Source organism: Pan paniscus, chromosome 6 (genome assembly GCF_029289425.2).
Source record: "Pan paniscus chromosome 6, NHGRI_mPanPan1-v2.0_pri, whole genome shotgun sequence".
NCBI lineage: Eukaryota > Metazoa > Chordata > Mammalia > Primates > Hominidae > Pan > Pan paniscus.
The window spans coordinates 49,381,917-49,394,192 of NC_073255.2; the positions used below are offsets into that span (position 1 = coordinate 49,381,917).

Sequence of the window (12,276 nt, forward strand, 5' to 3'; positions counted from 1 at the left end):
CTAAGAAACTGTCACTGTCCCAGATAAAGGAGACTGAAGAGAGACACAACCACGAATACAATGACAATAACAAATTGAACCCTGAGCCAAGGATAAAGGACATGATTCAACAGGCAGAATTTAAACAAGGTCTACAGATGAGCTAATGGTAATCCCTCATTATAAAAGACTCTAACATTTGGTGAAGCTGGGTGAAGAGCATATTTGAGAATTCTTTGCATGACTTCTGCAATTTTTTTTGGTAGATATGAATTATCTAAAATTCAAAGATTTTTTTAAAAGACCAAAAAATAAACAGACATTAACAGTTATATGAGAGAGAGAATATGCTAGTCTTTGGTTAGCTAAGAACACTGACTCCATACCACAGCAGCCAGCAGCCAGACCACAGATCTGACCCTCACTCTTCAGAATCCCACAGCTGCTATTTTAAAGACCAGATAACAGGCTCCAAATCTGATTTCTCAGCTCACAGAACTCACAGCCAAGTCATTTGAGATGACTTATTCCAGAGGGTCTCAAAGCAAATTCTATAGGACAGAGCTGCCTACACGCCCAGGCTCGGCTTAAGGTCCCCCCAATGTTAGCCTCTCACTCAGATGCTGCTTCCACAGCAAATTCCTTGGCTTAATTAAAGGAGATACAAAAACTCAGGTCACTCCAACTCCCTCACAGCGTGGCTCAGAGAGCACAAGGCCTGCGTGGACCGGGCTCTGCATAGTCCTGGGCATCTGTAACTCAGGGGCTGCAAGGGAAGCAACCCATGAGGGAAGGGAAAGAAGGGCAAGAGCACAAACAACAAAACCAGAAGGGGCAGCTGACAGCCTGACGGCTCAGCACAATGGCTGGAAGACAGAGAAGTGGCCTCAGGACTCTACTAGCAAGTTTAACTATTTTTATTTATCTTTACTTTGACCAAACCAAAACAAGAGTTCAAACTACTACCAAGTTCAAAGTACAACTCTGAGTTGCCCTAAGAAGACAGAGAACATACACAAATGTGAAAATATGAGAAAAACTAAATGTTACTGAAGAGTGGCATTCATGAGATATGTTAAAATTCAAAGGTTGATCATCTTCAATGTGACTTTTAACTTCAATCATTATTTGTTCAGCTGTTTACTGAGTACCAACTACGTGCCAGGCAGTAGAATCCACAATGAACAAAGTTCCTGCCTTGCATGGTGACAACAAATAATACCCAACAAGTAGATATGCAGTTGTCCCTTGGTATTCACAGAGCGCTGGTTCCAAGAACCCTAAGGATACCAAAATCCAACGATGCTCAAGTCCCTGATATCCTGATATCAAATGGTATAGTATTTGCATATGCACGTCCTCATGTATACTTTAAATCATCTTTAGCTTTATAATAGTTAATACAATGAAAATGCTATGTAAATAGTTGTTAAATATTTTTTATTTGTATTATCTTTATTGTTGTATTGTTATTTTTTATGGTTTTGGCTTTTTTAGTATTTTCAATCCAAGGTTGGTTGGATCTGCAGATGTGGAACCGAAGGATACAGAGGGCCAACTGTACATGGTAACAACCAGCTCAGAGCTAGGTGATCTAGGTCAGTCCCACTCCCCTCCTCCTGACTTCTCTGCTGACAGAATGAGCAGGGCAAGCATGAGTGGCCACAAGAAAAGACACACAAAGGACAGTTTGCACAGGAAAGGCACATAGAGGTTTTTTGTAAACACATAGGACTGTGTAAACACATAGAAGTGTTTACAGCCACCACTCATAGGATAGAGAACACAGAATCACCTACTCAGGGACACACTGAGGCCACTACAGAGTAGAAGTGACACACAGACCTTAGATATACCTCTTAGAAGCAAGGGGTGACAAAGACTCACAAAATGACACAGGATTTTAGGTGCTCATCCGGACTCCATGAACAAACCAGAGATGAAGCAACAGGTCTAATCGAGGGGTTACTGCACCGGTCACAAGGGCTCCTGGAATGCTCTCAGGTTTGTCTCCTCCATCCACCCTCACTGCCTTGGTGATCTTACCCAGTCTATGGTTAAATGCATCTAAATGCTAATGTTTTCCAAATGCCCATCCCAGTCCCTACTCTTCTCAGAACTCCAGACTCATGTGTCTATTGCCTAATTAGTAATGCCACCTCAACCACTGGTCAGCTTCTCAGATTGATGGAAGCCGTGACCAACCCCAATCAACCCTGAGAAACTTCCCCTCCAGTGCTTTAGTGGCTGCCAGTTCCATCCTTCCAGTTGCTCAGCAACAAATTTTGAGGAGGAGGAAAAAAATACAATTACATTTAGAATTCTAAATGTGACAAATACATATATGACGTATTACTAAATATAGTTGTTACTAAAATACTACTATAAATAAGAAATAGTCTGCACTCCTAGAAAATCCAAGAAAATCAACTGAGAAACTATTAGAAACCAGTAAGAGAATTCGATATTGGTGTATAGGACTTACTGAATAAAAAGATTAAAATTCTACAAAAGAACATAAAGCAAGACTTGAGTAAATAAGACATAACCTTTTCTTAGACCAAAAGACTCAATAATGTAAAGATGTCAATTCTCCCTAATCTAAAACATAAATTTAATGTATTCTCAATGAATATTTCAACAGAATTTTCATACACAAAAATTAATTTACGGGAATATTTGAGAAAAGTCTGGGGGTAAAAAGATTAAACACTAGTTCTACCAAGTGCTAAAATGTATTATAAAGCTATGAAACAAAATAGCGTGGTGCTAACAAACAAAATGAACAAATGGTTTAGTATTTGTAAATACACAGAATGGAAAAAAATACAGAAACATATACAAAGTTAAATCCAAGATATTTCAAAAGTGAACGACATTTCAAAGAAAACCAAAGAAGAAAAGGTAACAGTAGCCCAGAAAGGAGTTAGGGACTCTGGCTAACACCTAGGATGGGGTCGGGTACTCTGAGACAACCTAGCAACCTAGCAGTGAGAGAATAGACACAAACTCCCTGAGGCCAATTTAGCAACATCCATCAAAATTACAAACGCCATACCCTTTGACCCAGTAATTCCTGTTCTGGGAATTCATTTAGCTGATATTCATACACATGTTCCAAGAGACACTTAAATGCATATTCACTGCAACATCATTTGTGATGCTGGCACACGGGAAACAACTTAAGTACACACTCCTTGGGGACTCATTAAATAATAAGATCTACACAGCAGAATACTACACGGCAGTTAGTAAACATCTTGGCCACACATCAGAGTCACCTGGAAAGTTTCTGAAAATCCAGACATGACACAGAAGAGGCCACACTCAGACCAATTAAATCAGATCTCTAGAGCAAGGACCCAAGCATTTTATTTTATTTTATGTTTTATGGACCAAACAATATGAACATCAGCATTTTAACGTAGCGGAGAATCTCAGGGCAAACCACCCAAAGGCAAACTAGGTTCCACTGCTCAACAACATGAGCCTGGGTCAGTTTCCTAAACTACAAAATGGGAAGGCAACAGAACGGCCTCAAAGAGTTGTGAGGACAGTGAAAAACCTATGCGTACACTAAGGAGAAGCTACCTGGCAACAGGAAGTATTCAGTCAGTGTCAGCTGCTTATCTAGTGCAAGGGTTCACAGCACATTCCAGGGATATGACAAACGCAACACTCACTGATGTGCTTTTGTCTGTGCATGTGTACTATATATAGTAGGGAAAATATATACATACATATAAAATATTAAAATTTTGCAAAAGATGATATTGAACAACAGTCATCTTTAGGAAGAACATGCTTCTATTACATACTCTCCTAACTTTCAAAAATGTTACCCTAAATCCAACTCCAACTTATAGGAAATAGGACAAAGGACATGCTAAACCACATGTGGGTAATAATCAGCAAAATCCAGCTAGTGGGAAATACAAACAAACAACTTGATTTACTTTACCAAATAAATTTTGAGGGAAAAAAAAAAGAGAGAAAAATGGAGGGTTGACTATGAGGCATTGGTGTTTGGAGCCTTATTAGTAGCCTGATTCAAACAAAACTTTCTTTTAATTAGGACACTATAAGAAAACTGGAAGTTTAAACAGTGGCTGAAAATATTTACAGATGAAATGATACAAGGCAGAATTTGTTTCAAAATAAACCAGGAGGGAGAAAAGCAGGCTGCTGTTGGAACTGGGCAATGAGCACATGAGGAGTCATGTTCTTCTGTCTACTGTCTTTTGTATTTCAAATTCTACCTAATAAACATTTTGTTAAGTACATATATTACCTTTCCAACATCAAAAAAAAAAAAAAACCAAGCTAGCATAAAAAGAAGAACTATTATTATAGAAAAATATTCAAATAGAAGTTGGTTATTTTAAAAGAAATTGGCTAGTTTTTAAAAAGTATCTCTCAGATAGTAGGGTAATTAGTTGCTTTTTTCTAACACATCAATGCAAATAAATCCTCAGTTAGTCCACGAGGTAGTTCTGCTTCAATTCCCAATAACTCTCTGGCCCTACCTTCTAAATGTATGATTTTAAGCAAAGCACTTGACCATTGTACATCTTAATTTCTTCACCTGTAAAAAGGAAGCAGATCATTGGTTCTCAATTTTTGGAAATACACATTTTTCCAGGGGAAAAACTCCACAGATGATTCTAACACTCCTCTTCCTCCTCCCTGACCACATGCTCCCCGAACCCATCCAACTCTGAAAACGTTAAGATACCAGGTTATTTTCTGATATAACTTCAATATCCAGCAAACTCAACACTGCTTTCTAAAAATGAAGCATATAACCTTCACTGCAAAATAAAAATAAACTGCAAAATAAAAAATAAAAATGCAATGTTTCTTGTGAGAATTTTTTAAAAGTCCTCCTAACAACTTAAATCAGGTTTTCCTGACTTGTGATTTAAGTCAAATCGCTTGGAGGCTTCTTATGCCTGAGCTTTCTTTAAGAAGGTGCAGTTTCAGGGTGAATCACTGGAAAGGTGAAATAGCAGCTATGACACAAGATGACACTGAGCCAGGTGGCCTAAGGCTCAATCCCCAGGTGGGGTCCACAGATAGCTGAATCTGAGGGGAAACAGACAGACATCCCTCAACCCCTGGCTTTCTATTCATTATTCTCTCTCAGTGCATACTATGCAGCATATGCCCTCATCCAAGGACAAGAGCCACTTCAGGTAGACAACACTCAACAGTGTACATCACGAATTCATTTCTTTTTTTTTTTTTTTTTTGAGACGAAGTCTCGCTCTGTCACTCCAGCTGGAGTGCAGTGGCATGATCTCAGCTCACTGCAACCCCCGCCTCCTGGGTTCAAGCAATTCTTCTGCCTCAGCTTCCCGAGTAGCTGGGACTACAGGCATGCACCACCACACTCAGCTAATTTTTGTATTTTTAGCAGAGACAGGCTGTCACCATACTGGCCAGGCTGGTCTACATCACAAATTCAAAATCAGCAAAAGGAATGCAGGAAATGCTAAGGATACTCTGTTCAGCATAAAAGAAGATAAAGTGTAATAAAATTTTATAAATATACATACATGTATTTATGTATATGTTTACATGCATAAGAAAAAAACAGGCTGGACACAGACACTCATGCCTGTAATTCCAGCACTTTGGGAGGCTGAGGCAGGAGGATCTCTTAAGCCCAGGAGTTTGAGACCAGCCTGGGCAACACAGGGAGTCTCGTCTCAACAAAAAATTTTTTAAAAATTAGCCAGGCGTGGTGGTACACATCCGTGATCTCAGCTACTCAGAAGGCTGAGGTAGGAAGACAGCTTGAGCCCAGGAAGTCGAGGTTGCACTGAGCTACAATTGCGCCGTGCTCCACTATATTCCAGCCTGGGCAACAGAGTAAGACTATGTCTCAAAAAAGAAAAGGGAAGAGGAAAAGAAAGAAGGAAAGAAAAGAAAAGCCATAGAAAATATCCCAAAAAGTTAATAGGAAGTGAAGGGATTTTCTTTATATACTCATCTGTATTTTCCAAATATTGTACATTGAGTATAATCAGAAAGAAAAATGAAAAGCTTTTTCTTTTTTAAGAGAAATAATAGTAACGATAATAGCTAGTATCTACTTGAGTGCACACTCTGTCAGGAATCATGCTAAGCAGGTCTCATTCAATCCTCACCACAGTCTACGGGGTTGGGTATATGGAGAGAAGGGGATTCTGATTAAGCCCCCGTGACTCTACAAAGGGGTCTCCTGCAATGGGCACCTGAAAAAGCCTCGACTAGTAAAGGAAGAAGCTGTTTAAAGACGAAACAAGGAACCCAAATTTCTCAGGCAGTGTGAGCCTACACACGGAAAGAAGTCTCAGGCCTGGAGCACAGGCACCTTTCTATTCTCCTGACAGCCCACCCGAGGGACATCAAGAGCCACAGATGTCATGATAGGTGTGTGAGTGCTATAGAAGGAATGTTTGTGTCCCTCCAAAATTCATGTTAAAGACCTAACCTCCAAAGTAATGTTATTTGGAGGTGGGGCCTTTGGGAGACGATTAGGTCATAAGGGCAGAGCCCTCGTGAATATGAGTAGTGGCCTTATAAAACAGGCCTAAGGGAGTTCATTTGCCCCTTTCACCATGTGACAGCTCGATGAGAAGACAGAGGTCTATAAACCAGGAAGTGGGCCCTCACCACTGAACCTGCTGGCACCTTGATCTTGGACTTCCAGCCTCCTTTAGAGGCTGTTAGCAATAAATGTCTGTTGTTTATAAGCCACCCAGGCTACAGTATTTTTGTTATAACAGACTGAGCGAAAACAGTAAGCAAAACCAAAGAAGAGGTACTAAGAAATGGAATTCGGCATGCACTGGGGGGGTCATCTCACACAGCACCAGGAAGTGAGAAAGGCTGAGTAAGTCTCTGCCCCTAATCACTGAAAATGTGGGCACAGCCAGCCATAAAGGAATAACGTAAAATGAAGTGCAAACTCCAAGGAGGCACGGTTACCTGCTGGGGAAAGCGGAGGGATGAACTACTGGAAAAGACTTTGCTGATGAGAAGAGTGAAGACTACCCATACCTACGGAGACCAAGTCAGGAGGGAGCAGCCTGATGATGATGATGAAGTATCTGCCAAGGACACTATTAGGAAACCTGAAATTTATCTTCCAAATGATGCCATTCCCTTCCCAAGAAGCACCGAGGTCCCTGTAACTGCGCACAAAGGCCACACTACCCAAAGCAAGAGAAAGTACTGAACAGTTTTCTCAGGTATTATGTTCTAACGGGCTTGTCCTAGAAGGGGTTAATATGTCAGATTGTTCCATGACACCCTCTTTGTACACTGTCACTACTCTGCTTCCCTGCCCAGGGCAGGAGGAATGGCCTAGTTGGACCCAGGGCCCTGTCACTGCCCAATGCACACCAACAGTGTTGGAGCACTCTGTTCCTCATCCAAAGGACAAAAAGATACCCAGTCCAAGCACACAGGACAAAGACAACAGTTTCTAGGCAGTAACTGACATTCTTAGTGCTACCATATTTTCCTTCTTCTCTGTTAAAGAATTCTGCTCGTGATTTTTAAAAGGAAAAGCCCAGGACTGACACAGCCTTTCAGAGATTTTTGTCAGCATCCCAGCACAAGCAAAGGCAAAGTCACCATCCCACTGTCTACAGCAACACCTGCAGGTCAAGAGCCTGAACTGCAGGTGCTATGAAAGTTGACACTGACGGCCCATGCCCAGGAAACCAACACCAAACCCTACCGTGAGGTCTTCCAAGAGGCAAACCCTAACAGGCAGCTCTTGAGAAATGCCTGATTAGTGACTACGTCATAAGATGCTGCAGACTTTGCGCCCCTCTCTTCCACAGTGCTAATCATGTCTGCAGGCACTGGTCACCCAGTCTAGTATTACATAAACACTGAGGCTCAAATGGCACTTTTTCACTTTTTACAAAGTCTTTACTATGAACAATTCTTTTTTTTTTTTTTTTTTAGATGGAGCCTCGCTCTGCTCTGTCGCCCAGGCTGGAGCGCAGTGGCACAATCTCAACTCACTGCAACCTCCACCTCCCGGGTTCATGCAATTCTGCTGCCTCAGCCTCCTGTGTAGCTGAGATTACAGACACGCACCACCACACCTGGTTAATTTTTTGTATTTTTATAGAGACAGAGTTTCACCATGTTGGTGAGGCTTTGTCTCAAACTCCTGACTTCAAATGATCAGCCGGCCTCGGCCTCTAACAGTGCTGAGATTACAGGCATGAGCCACCACACCCAGCCTGAACAACTATTAAAATTGTAAAGTATCCTTACAGAATATAAGCACATTCTCTGATGCTATCTTGTGCAAATAGGGAAATATCTGTGTGCAAATTCTCTCTCTTCTCTGAGGAATAAGATGGGTTATTTACTTTGGGCCGGGCGCGGTGGCTCACGCCTGTAATTCCGGCATTTTGGGAGACCGAGATGGGTGGATCACCCAAGGTCAGGAGTTTCGGACCAGTATGGCCAACATGGTGAAACCCTGTCTCTACTAAAAAAATACAAAAATTAGCCAGGCATGGTGGCAGGCACCTGCACTCCCAGCTACTTGCAAGGCTGAGGCAGGAGAATTGCTTGAACCTGGGAGGTGGAAGTTGCAGTAAGCCGAGATCATGCCATTGCACTCCAGCCTGGGCAACAAGAGCAAAACTCTGTCTAAAACAAGAAAAAGATAGGTTCCTTTAAGCCCTGGGGTGGGGGCATTTCTGATCTTCATTTGACATGCCCTGGAAGCAACAGTAGGGCAGAAACAAGAATGAAATTCAGACCAATTGCAGGTTATTAGTCAGGGAGATGCTAAAATCAGAGTGATGGTAAAATTAGGTCAAAATAAAATTTCCCCCAAATCACCCCAAAAATACTATAAATGAAACCTGTACATTATTATGTATAAATAACAATGTATGCTGCAACAGCTTTAGGGCAGAACACGGGCACAAGGTTGCCAGGATCTGGGAGTCTGGCACCAATGGAAATGTCATTGTATTAGTCCATTCTCATGCTGCTATAAGGACATACCCAAGATGGGGTAATTTATAAAGAAAAGAGGTTTAATTGACTCACAGTTCAGCACGGCTGGGGAGGCCTCAGAAAACTTACAATCATGACAGAAGGGGAAGTAAACACATCCTTCTTCACATACTAGCAGGAAGAAGTGCCAAGCAAAGGGGGAAAAGTCCCTTATAAAACCGTCTCATGAGAACTCACTATCACGAGAACCACATGGATATAACTGCCCCCATGATTCACTGCCTCCCACCGGGTCCCTCCCATGACATGTGGGGATTATGGGAACTGCAATTCAAGATGAGATTTGGGTGGGGACACAGCCAAACCATACTGGTCATCTATCTTGACTATGGTGGTTACAAGACTACATTTGTCCAAAGTCATAAACTGTATTCTAAAAGGAATGAATTGTATTGTTACATAAATTATACTTTACTAAAACACAAAACAATTGTCTGTATACAGTAATGAACACCTTACAATAAAAATGCATATATAGAGGCAGGAGGAGTACTTGAGCCCAGAAGTTCGAGTTCAGCCTGAAAAACACAGCAAGATTCTGTCTCTAAAAAAATAAAATTCAAAATACATATATACAAAATATAAATACATTATTTTTAATCTTGTTCCTTTCTTTCCCAGCTTACACTGAATTTATTTAAATTAAATAAGCATGTGATGTGACTTTACTGTAGTATACAAAAAGGGAGTTTTTGCCTAATACTGGTTAGAACCGAAAAACATGTCAAGTAAGAGTCATCAGATATCAGCAATCTAAGACTTAGATTCTCAGATTTTAGACAGAGTGCTCACAAAAGATGGTGCTTCTGTGTGGTCTTCTACAGAATAACTACCTTAAATTACTCAATTAAAAGAACTGCAGATCTATAGTTTATAGGATAAACCATCCTGAACACTGGTGGGAGGACTTGGGGTGCAGCTAAAGGTAGAACAAGGAAAAGGATGGTCTTTCACATTCTATTTTCAAATCTGCTAAAACACTACATTTCAGGTATAACTAGAGATCGGTGCCACAACTTCCTGTTTTGTTCAAGGAAAACAAGTAACTGAAGCTGAGAATGTTCCAGTCCTTGGAAAGGTTTGATTAGGATTCTTGCGGTACCAGTCTATTCTGAACAAAGAGCTACCAAGTAGAAAAGTTAGCTTTCCTGAAACATATCCAAGTCTTCACTCTATACTTATTTTTAAGGTAGAACTCACAAAACTCACTCTAATTCTAACCCAGAACAAAATTCATTGGTTCAAGAATTTTAAAATAGGGTCTCTACAAAACAACAAAGTAGCTATTCTAGTCTATTACTCAGAAATCAAAACCAATACCCTCCTTTCATTTTTTAGAGATCATAAAAGGAATACAAAAAAATTAATAAAACAAAATAAATGCTCATTACAGAAAAATTAGAAAATATAGTAAGAGACAAAGATAAAAATGAAGAACACTCACAATTCCACCACTCTGTGATTACTACTCCTATTTTCTTCCAGCTTTTTTTCTACATACATAATTTTTAAAGTTTTCAAATTTGATATTAGACTATATAGTTTGAATTCTCCCCTTCTCACTTAACATTATATCATGAAAATATCTGTATAAGTCAAGGTTCCACCAAAGAAACAGAAGCAGCAGATATAGTCAGCCCTCGCTATCCATGGGTTCCATAGCCCAAATCAAAATATTCCCAAAAAATATTTACCAAAATATTTGCTGCGGATCAAAAATATTCCCAAAAAAGGCCAGGCATGGTGCCTCACACCTATAATCCCAGCACTTTACGAGGCTGAGGCGAGTGGATCACTTGAGCTCACCAGTTCGACACCAGCCTGGGCAACATGGTAAGACCCTATCTCTACAAAAAATACAAAAATCAGCTGGGCAAGGTGGTGCACGCCTGTAGTCCCAGCTACTTGGGAGGCTGAGGTGGGAGGAATGCTTGAGCTCAGAAGGCAGAGGCTGCAGTGAGCCAAGATCATGTCACTGCATTCCAGTATGGGCAACAGAGCAAGACCCAGTATCAAAAAAAAAAAAAAAAAAAATCCAAAAATTTGAAAAAAAAAAAATGGATTGTTTTGTCTGTGCTGAACATGTACAAACTTCTTGTCATTATTCCCCAAATAATACAGTGTAACAACTATTTACATAGCATTTACATTGTATTAGGGATTGTAAGTAATCTAGACATAATTTAAAGTATATGGGAGAATGTGCATAGGTTATACACAAATATTATACTGTTTTATATAAGAGACCTAGACATCCATGAATTTTGGTATCCACGAGGGACCAGGAACCAATCCCCTGCAGATACCAAGGGATAAGTGTATTTATGAAGAGAGTTACTGCAAGAAATTGGCTTACATGATTGTGGGGGCTGGCTAGGCCAGTCTGAAATCCACATAGCAGGCCAATGTGGAACTCTCCAGAAACTGAGTGCAGCTGCTGTCCATCGGAGAAATTTCTTCTACTTCAGGGGAGCTCTGCTGCGCTCTTCAGGCTTTCAGCTGATAGATCAGGCCCGCTCAGATCACCTAGGACAATCACCCTTACTTAAAGTCAACCAATTACTAACTTGCATCACATCCACAAAATACCTTGACAGCCATGCCAAGATGAGTGTTTGACTGAATAACCAGGACTGTAACTTAGCCAAACTGACAAATGAAACTGACCATCACAATAACCATGTCAGTAGTCTTTAAAAGCATTTTATAAATGTATTTATCCATTCCCTTACTATAGAAATTCAGCATTCTTCCAAAATTTTGCTAATATAAGTAATGTTGGAATAAATAGAACTGAAGTGAACAATGCTATAGACTGAATGTTTGTGTCCCAAAATTCCTACGGTAAATCTTAATCCCAAGATATTGGGATGAGTACTTTGGGAGGTGATTAGGGCTCTGCCTTCATGACTGGAATTAGTGCCCTCATAAAAGACTTGAGAGAGTTCTCTCACCTCTTCCACCATTTGAGGACACAGCAAGGTAACTACGAATCAGAATGTGGGCCCTCACCAGACACTGAATCTGCCAGTACCTTGACCTTAGACTTCCAGTATCCAGAACTGTGAGCAATAAATTTATGTAGTCTATAAGCCACCCAGGCTATATTATTTTGTTATAGCAGCCTAAGTGGACTATGACAAACAACTTTGTATATTAAATCTTCATTCTTACATCTGATTATTTTACAGAAAGACTACTAGTAAGGAGGCTGCGCATAGAAAGAACTCCAAAAAACCTCATAGGATCCCCTTG

The 12,276-nt window shown here is 40.4% G+C and overlaps 1 protein-coding gene across 2 annotated transcripts in view; it reads right to left on the reverse strand.

The window, feature by feature from the left end:
- NUDCD3 (NudC domain containing 3) overlaps positions 1–12,276 on the reverse strand; it is a 106,669-nt gene that overhangs the window by 85,507 nt on the left and 8,886 nt on the right. The window lies entirely within an intron of this gene.